The following is an 8,562-nucleotide window of genomic DNA, read 5'->3' on the forward strand; positions in this document are numbered from 1 at the left end:
TGAGTGCAAGGAGCTCTTGCAACCAAGGGGAAGCCGCGGCTCGGTTATTGAATGTTTCAGAAGCCGAATGGGCTTCGAGAACAGATTTCTTTTGAGAACCGAGGTACCACTGTACATGAATGTGTGTGGAGTGGGGAGACAATGCAATGAAAGAGTTTCCTCTGTTCAGTGCCCACCTGAAGCAGAATCAGCCACAGGACTGGAACCCTTACTCAACCAAGCTGGGAGGACTACTTCCAGGTCACCTCCTCCCTGTAAGAGTGAGCCACTGTTGAACTGAAGGGCATGGAGGCCATGTGGTTGTGGTGGGTTGGATCCTCACACAGAAGAACGACCCAAAGGACTGGAGTTCTTAGTCCATCGAGCTAAGAAGACAGGAGAGACACTGTGCTGTGAGGGTGACTTCTGGGTTGCCTCTCTGAAAATGTGTGTCACTGCTGGTGTTGCACCATGAGGAGATGTGAGGCTAATTGCACACTTCGTATCACACTTTTGGAGAACAAGTGATTTCCCCAGAAAGAGGAACACAGAAGTATTTTTATGGATGGCTGTATCAAGCAAGATCTTATTGACGCAATGACCGCTCCCCGCTTAAAACGGGGGGTGCCCTTTGCGTGGACGCGTGCAGCCCCTAGATCTGGAGCGGCTCCATCAGCATAGGCTTGGCTTTGCCTTCCCTCAGGTGGGATACCTGGAGGTCTCCGCCTACCTCAGTCAGTTGTCCAATCCCACCTGGGGGAAGCGTTGCCAAGGAGACCAGGCCAGGTAGGGGAGGGATTACCTGCCCACACAATAGAGGGAGGATCTTACCTGGGAATCCTCACTTGGCTCCAGAGCTTCTCCCACCCTACCCACCCTCAGTTAATGTCTTATTTTGCAGGTTAACTTTTCTTCACAGGTTTTGCAGGTTAACTTTTCTTCACAGGTATGTGGGCGCTGCTACGTCAAGGTCGCTGTTAAAGGGCTGGAAAGGAATTTCCCTGCATTGGCAGGTTTCACCTTTCCCGTAGCAAAACGTCACAACTTTGGCGGTATCAGGCCTTGGGCGGAATCCTTTAGTCCATCTTCCTCTTTGCGGCGGCGATACCAGGGTTCCCCGTTAAAGGGGTTTCTGAAGGGAGGCTTTGACCGTACGCCGAGAGGTCGTCATTGCTCTCCCCTGCAGCGGCGGCGTAACGGGGGCGGCTATCTCTGCTTGAACATATGTTCTCCAGAGCCGGCCCATCCCCCCCCCACACACTGGATAACCCTGATGTTCGCTAGGTCCCCGGCTGGGGACTGGGGAGGGAGAACGCCCAATGCCTGAGCCAAGGTCTACCCACATTTGAAATTTAATAAAGTTCTGGCCAATTTAATCCCATAGCACGTTGTCTTGAGTCGTTATTCCACATGACGGGGGGACCGCTCGGGATCTGGGGACTCCGCCTGTCCACGCAATGTGATTTTTCCTCACTCCTTTGGGGGGGCCTGTTTTGGAAGGTTGGCCACATTAATCATACTGATTGGGAATGGGAGTGAGGCTGACACTATTTTCCTCTCTCAACAGGTCTGCTGAAGATTTTTTTTGTTTAAATGTGTTTTTTTGAACCTTCTTGATTTCTTCTTGACTCCAAGAAGTGAACAATGAAGTTAATGAACTAATGAACTAACAAGAACTAATGTCTGAGTAAATGATGAGATGAATGAACTAATTACTTCTGGATCTAAAGCTATGACTATGAGCCTCTGTTGTTACTGGACAGAACAGAACTTTTCCCTTTGATCTTGATGGTGATTAATTGATGATATATAAGTGATGAATTAGATGACTGATGAACTAATGAACTAACACTATCACTGGCATTAAGAAAAAACGTTGTTTTGTGCTGTACATTTATCAAGTATAGTTCGGGAAATCCTTACACCACAAACATAACATGTTGTGACTTTTTGAAAATTGGCGCTTTTTTGGCTAATTTGATTAACTACAGCATTTTTCATTACTTCTACTAAAATGCAGTAGTTGATCAAATTAGCAAAAAAATGGAGCGGAAAAACAGTGCAGTGCCAATTTTTAGTAACAGTAGTAGTTTCTTTTTTATTTTGTAAAAATCTGCTTTTTCTTATCTTTATTCGTGTTGGCTTCAGTTCTTTGGTGATATGATTAAATATTGGAATTTTATAAAATTCTTAGATATTACAGACCCTTCAGCAAGAGCTATGAATGGCATTTTAGGAAAAAAGAGAATGCCAGACATCTGCAATGTTGCTATTTGTTAGTGATTAGAAAAGAAAGGGAAATCTGTATCAGTGCAAATACCATGCAAACACATTTCATTGTTGAATTACATTTACTTTAAAAATCCAACTGTTTTAATTAGATCAGTTAATGGATAGTGGGGTTTTTGGCATTGTTACTTTGTTGACGTTTTGTTTATTTTTTAAATAGATGTTTTAGTAGCTGTTTCATTGTTTTATTGCATTACTGTAACTCCCTCCACCCTCCGGGACACCAGAATGAAAGGTGGGTAGGAAATGCAGCTCATAAAAAAATAAAAATAACAAATAATCCGTTTAGGTGAACCTGATTGCATTAAGAGAAGGAAAATAGGATATAATATTTAGAAGAGATTAATACAATCGATTACATAAAGTAGGAAAGAAAATTAAAGCATCAGTTATGCTCATTCATATGGAAAAGGCTTTCCAATAGTGTAGAATGACCTTTTTATTCATTTATTTCAAATATTAGAATTTTTATGGGCTGCTTGTAAATTTTGGAAAAGGGATTAAATAATTTTCCTTTGTATAATAATGCTAATTAATAGACTGAAACTTCACTGTTTACTCAATCCACAGGTGTCAGAGAAAGATGTCCTCTGTCGCCATACTTTTTTTCCAATATATATTTAAAACAATCTCTTATGGCATTAAGGGACGACCCTAAGATAAATACTATTTTGGGGATACAGTGGTACCTCGGGTTAAGTACTTAATTCGTTCCGGAGGTCCGTTCTTAACCTGAAACTGTTCTTAACCTGAAGCACCACTTTAGCTAATGGGGCCTCCTGCTGCTGCCGCGCCGCTGGAGCACGATTTCTGTTCTTATCCTGAAGCAAAGTTCTTAACCTGAAGCGCTATTTCTGGGTTAGCGGAGTCTGTAACCTGAAGTGTATGTAACCTGAAGCGTATGTAACCCAAGGTACCACTGTATGCTAATGACAAAGTGAATGAAAGGATCACTAATTTTTGAGGTTGGCTGTAGGGTTTGGAAGACCTGAAGGATAGAAAATCAATATGGATACATTCTTTTCTTCTCATCATTATAGTTTTACATACCGTTGAGAATGAAAGACCTGAATATAGATGCCCACAAATGGGAAAAGATACTGAGGAAGGGGCTTGCAGAAGAATTGCCGAAATATAAATATGCAACTTCTGTCTTCTTAGCTGTGTTGTGGGAAGTGTAAATTGGTAGATTCACCTTTAAATGAGAACTTAATCAAATTATCCTACCACACACACACCCATCCCTACTGAAGAGCTCTTTACAAAAAAAATTATAGACATTCTTTTTAACAAAGTTAGAAACTTCAGTTGTTGTTGTTTTTAAAAAAATCACACTATATTGCTCTGCTTTAAGAAACAAAAAGAAAGCCCAGAGCTGTTCAGGATTCCTCAGGCAGTGTTTTAGACAGCCTTACATTATAATGTCTATTACATTACCGGCAAGGAATGGCTTCAACGATAATAAGATTTTGTGATCCAATATTTCTTTAGTCTCTAAAATCTATTTATTAATTTGTTTGAAAGGGGTAGTGCACAAGAACAAAGAATATGTTTTTACACGATTGCAGCAAAACACTTAGTGTATACTAAATATGGGAGCTGAAGTAAAATCCTTGTAATAAATGAATGGCATGGCAAATTGTGGAACTTGGCAGTATTAGGCGAAATTGCATGGGGCTTATGGGTTAAACAAGAAATCCATAAAATGAAAAGGCACGTATTTTTTCTTAGGCAAACAACAGGTGATATGTTTCCATGGGAACTGATTATTCCTTAAGCCTTCCTTAAGTCTTCTGAACAGGGTAGAAACAGGCCTCCCTTTCTCCCTGCCCCAGCTTGATGTTGTCAGCTAACAGTCTTCCTGTGAAAGGAGACAGTAAAACCAGTGGAACTGGGATAGTCTAAGCAAGAGAAACAAAGCCGAACTTTGGGCTCCGTAGACTAATGGCCTTTTGGGGAGTTGTCTCCCTTTCTCTGGAGATCTGATGTGGATGGTTGGGTGAGGTGGCCTTGGCTACTTGTTGGCATGTTTAAAGTCTCCTTCCACATCTGCTCAAGTTGTCTATTCTAAGTAGGAATGAGTGCTAGGGGAGAGGTAGTATCTTTGGTGGGGCACCCATTGTGCTCCTTCTAGGGTAGTTTGTCCACCTTGGAGTTAGGGACTTTCTCAACGTGCAAAGAGGACTCCAGTGGATTGAGTTGTTGTTGTTGTTTAGTCGTTTAGTCGTGTCTGCCTCTTCGTGACCCCCTGGACCAGAGCACGCCAGGCACTCCTGTCTTCCACTGCCTCCCGCAGTTTGGTCAAACTCATGCTGGTACCTTCCACAACACTGTCCCACCATCTCGTCCTCTGTCGTCCCCTTCTCCTTGTGCCCTCCATCTTTCCCAACATCAGGGTCTTTTCCAGGGAGTCTTTTCATGAGGTGGCCAAAGTATTGGAGTCTCAGCTTCACGATCTGTCCTTCCAGTGAGCATTCAGGGCTGATTTCCTTCAGAATGGATAGGTTTGATCTTCTTGCAGTCCATGGGACTCTCAAGAGTCTCCTCCAGCACCAGAATTCAAAAGCATCCATTCTTTGGCGATCAGCCTTCTTTATGGTCCAGCTGTCACTTCCATACATCACTGAGACCAATAGTAAGTCTGATGCAGCGGCGTAGGAAGCCGCTCGGGTGCCTGGGGCAGGGTGAGCCACTCATAGGGGCGGGGCGCATCATGGGGCCTCCGGAGTCTGCCTGCCACCTCCCATTCAGCCACCCTACAGCTGGGGGGAGGCAGCGGGCAGACCGTTTGGGCAGCGTGGAACCTGCACACACCAAAGCCACAGCGTCTCTCCCAGGAGAGTGAGTGCCACCCAGCTTTTTGTCACCCCCCTCAGTGGTGACACCCAGGGCGGTCCGCACCCCCCTTCCTCTGCCCTTGGTTTGATGGTCAAGAAGGTGGCTTTTGCATGTGCTGTAGAAGGAAGTGGGGGGCAGGTGGGGCTCAGCAACCTGGGAAGATAGTCTGCCTAGGAGAAGGAAAACCTTCATTCTAAACCTGTGCTGCCTTGCAGGATATCTTTGACACAAATCTAGAGTGGAGTCTCTAAGATGGTTAGATGGCGCCTTGGTATGCCTGTTAGTTTCTGTTTTGCCACTGAGCAGCTGCTTAGAGTCACAAGGCTCTGTTTACATTCCAGAGACAGTCCAGACTGTTGGAAGTCTCACAGGAGAGGAGACGGATGTGACATTAGTGGTTTCCTGTTTCCTTTGTTCCTTTGTTCCGGTTGCTCTCTGCTTTCATAGAGAGAGGATGTGTTTCTTGTCTGCGTAGTTAGGATAAGAAAACTCTTTGCAGTGTAGCCCAAACCTTTCGTCTCTTTCCTGTGCTGGAAACTCTGCTGAATGGAACGTGCCTTGGAGCCTTATCAAAGGCTCAGGTCGTTAAACACGTCGGGAGGCGATTCCAAAGGACTCAGGGGAAGAAAATGAGCTTTTCAGCTTGGCCGAGCGGAGATCCCGACATTCCAGCAACTCCTGCAGCCAAGCATATTGCTCTGCTTTCATTTGGACCACAAATCAGGTCATCCCTTAAAGAGGGCACGTGTTGCGGTGAGACCTGGCAACCAAACCCTGGGTTGTCGGTGGGTAAGATTGGTTAGCCACAACACCCAATTGGTAGGTCCCTTGATGCAGGGTTTAATCAGACCAATGGGACGCAGGCTAAACGGATCAAGGGACCTATATATGCCCATGCACATGACCCAGAGCTTCCTCTTTTGGTGTGTGCATCGGAACACCCGCCCGCCTCTCCCTACTTTTAGGGCTTGTGTGCTTGACCTTGCTATGCCGTCGTGCGTCATCTGTCATTGGGACAGGGGCACTGCAGGAATTTTCCCCATTTGCTGATTGACTGGTGCCATTTGGGTTTCGCCTGCCGCGTAGCAAATCGTCACAACTTCTAAGGTTGAGGATAGGCTCTGATTCAGATGATAGGGATGGGAGAACGCTCTCGCCATCCCTATGTGAAGGGTATTCTGTTAAAGGAACCCAGGGACCCGATGGTTTGGTGAACCCCTGTGAAGGGGTTGTGCCCGTGCCTGAGTCCAGGGGGGCATTTGGGTGGCGGAGTGAGCCTGTTCCTGGATTTCCACTTATCCAGATGTTCACCCTAGGCAGACCTATGATGGAGCTCTGGGTCAGCACTACCTGCCACGGTCCAGGGAGCTAGTCGAACCAGAGCCTATGCAACTACTCACTTGCTGTAATCAATAAAGCTGTGGCCTAAATTCTGCCAAAAACCGAACCAAAATTTGAGTCTTGTCTGAATTTATTTAAGGGGGAGGTTTAAAGGTCTGAACACACAACAGTGAGGGCAAGAGGGGGTTCTTGTTGTCTGGGCAGCCCAGAACCTCCATACACACTTCTCAGGCTTACACCTTGGGGAGAGGTTCAGGTGATAGGGATGGGAGAACAGCACTTTGGTGCTGCTATTGACTTCAACCCCAGAGGCGCCCTCCATTCTCTCTCGAGACAGACAGATGCCAGCAATATTCTTAATAAATCCAAATATTTAAAAAATGCCACAAGTCTCCAGTGAACCCATTTGAAAGGAAATTAAACTCAGTTGAGCACTGAGCCTGAAATATACTTGGAGTCGAGAGTGGATTTCATGCTCTTTATTCAGCTCATAGTGGTGAGGAGGAATGGAAGTTCCCCCACAGTATCTGCTTTATATACATTATTTACACAATGGGCTGCACGTGGTTGGCTAATTCTGGGATTCTCCTGTAGGCCAATCAGGTTGTGGATTCAATTCCACCTGGAGCTGAATTGGGTGGCTCCTGCAGACCAATCATACTGCTGCATTGTTCTAGGACCAATCAGACTGCTGCATTCTGAATCCTATTGTTCTAGGACCAATCAGACTGCTGCATTTTGGATCCTATTCAACTCAGTACATAACAGAGCCCCTGGAACTGCTCAGTGCTCAGAGCTGTGGGGTGAACACACAACTATGCATGCTCTAAGACAGGTGTGCAGGAACCTTTGACTCTCCAGCTGTTGCTTAACTACAAATCCCATCATCCTCAACGATTGGTTGTGCTTGCTGGGCCTGATGGGATTGTAGTTCAGCAATATCAAGAGGGCCAAAGCTTCCCCACACCTGCTCTAAGGGTACAGAGATTACATTTTCATTTTTATACAATTGGGGTTTGGGGTTTTGCGGCTCCCCATGAGAACTCCTCCCCTTTGGTTCTGAGCACACAGTACTTGAAACAAGCTGAATGGTGTACAAATGTTCTTTTAGCATAACTACTCTGTCCCTTCTGCTTTCTGACAGAAAACAAACTATATTTTAACCATTGTATTATCTTCTTGCATAATTAAACAGGAAAGGGTTATTTCCCCCTGGAAACATAATTAGTTCAGAAATTCTGTCTTGATCTAGCTAATAGGTTTTAATTAACATTCAAGCTGGCGGTACAATGTGTGTATTAATTGGTATCAAGCACTACTGAATAGCCGAGGCCAGATCAGTTTTTCATACTGACTACTAAAGATCCACTGCAGCTGCAGCCACAGCCCAAAATGGGAGCCAGTGCAGAGCTCAAAATATGATGTCACTTTGTTTGCATTACATGAAGACTGAAATTAATCATTATGCAATTAATAGTATACAGTATACCAATAGTCTGAGAGACTTCCTTGGTCAACCAACAAGTGGATTAAATGAAATATATGCAAGCAGCCTCAAAGTCCAACAATGTAGAAGTGGCCATTTATGCTGGCATGACCAAATCTGTCAGAGGCTGCAGATTGGTTTTCAAACTAGCCTAGATGATAAATGGATGGATTTCTGGCCCATGTCATTTCATTCGTAAGTCTATTCCATCCCATTCTGTGGTTTTTATTTTTATTTTGTAAATGCATGAACATTTGCATTCTGGGGTATGCTTTTTCCCTAGAATATGCATTTTGTATTCATTTCATTTTAAAATACATGTTTTTGTGTGCATCTTTACTTGTTGTTGTTGTTGTTTAGTCGTTTAGTCGTGTCCGCCTCTTCGTGACCCCCTGCACCAGAGCACCCCAGGCACTCCTGTCTTCCACTGCCTCCCGCAGTTTGGTCAAACTCATGCTGGTACCTTCGAGAACACTGTCCAACCATCTCGTCCTCTGTCGTCCCCTTCTCCTTGCGCCCTCCATCTTTCCCAACATCAGGGTCTTTTCCAGGGAGTCTTCTCTTCTCATGAGGTGGCCAAAGTACTGGAGTCTCAGCTTCAGGATCTGTCCTTCCAGTGAGCATTCAGG

This window comes from Podarcis filfolensis, assembly GCF_964270895.1.
Source record: "Podarcis filfolensis genome assembly, chromosome: 17".
NCBI lineage: Eukaryota > Metazoa > Chordata > Lepidosauria > Squamata > Lacertidae > Podarcis > Podarcis filfolensis.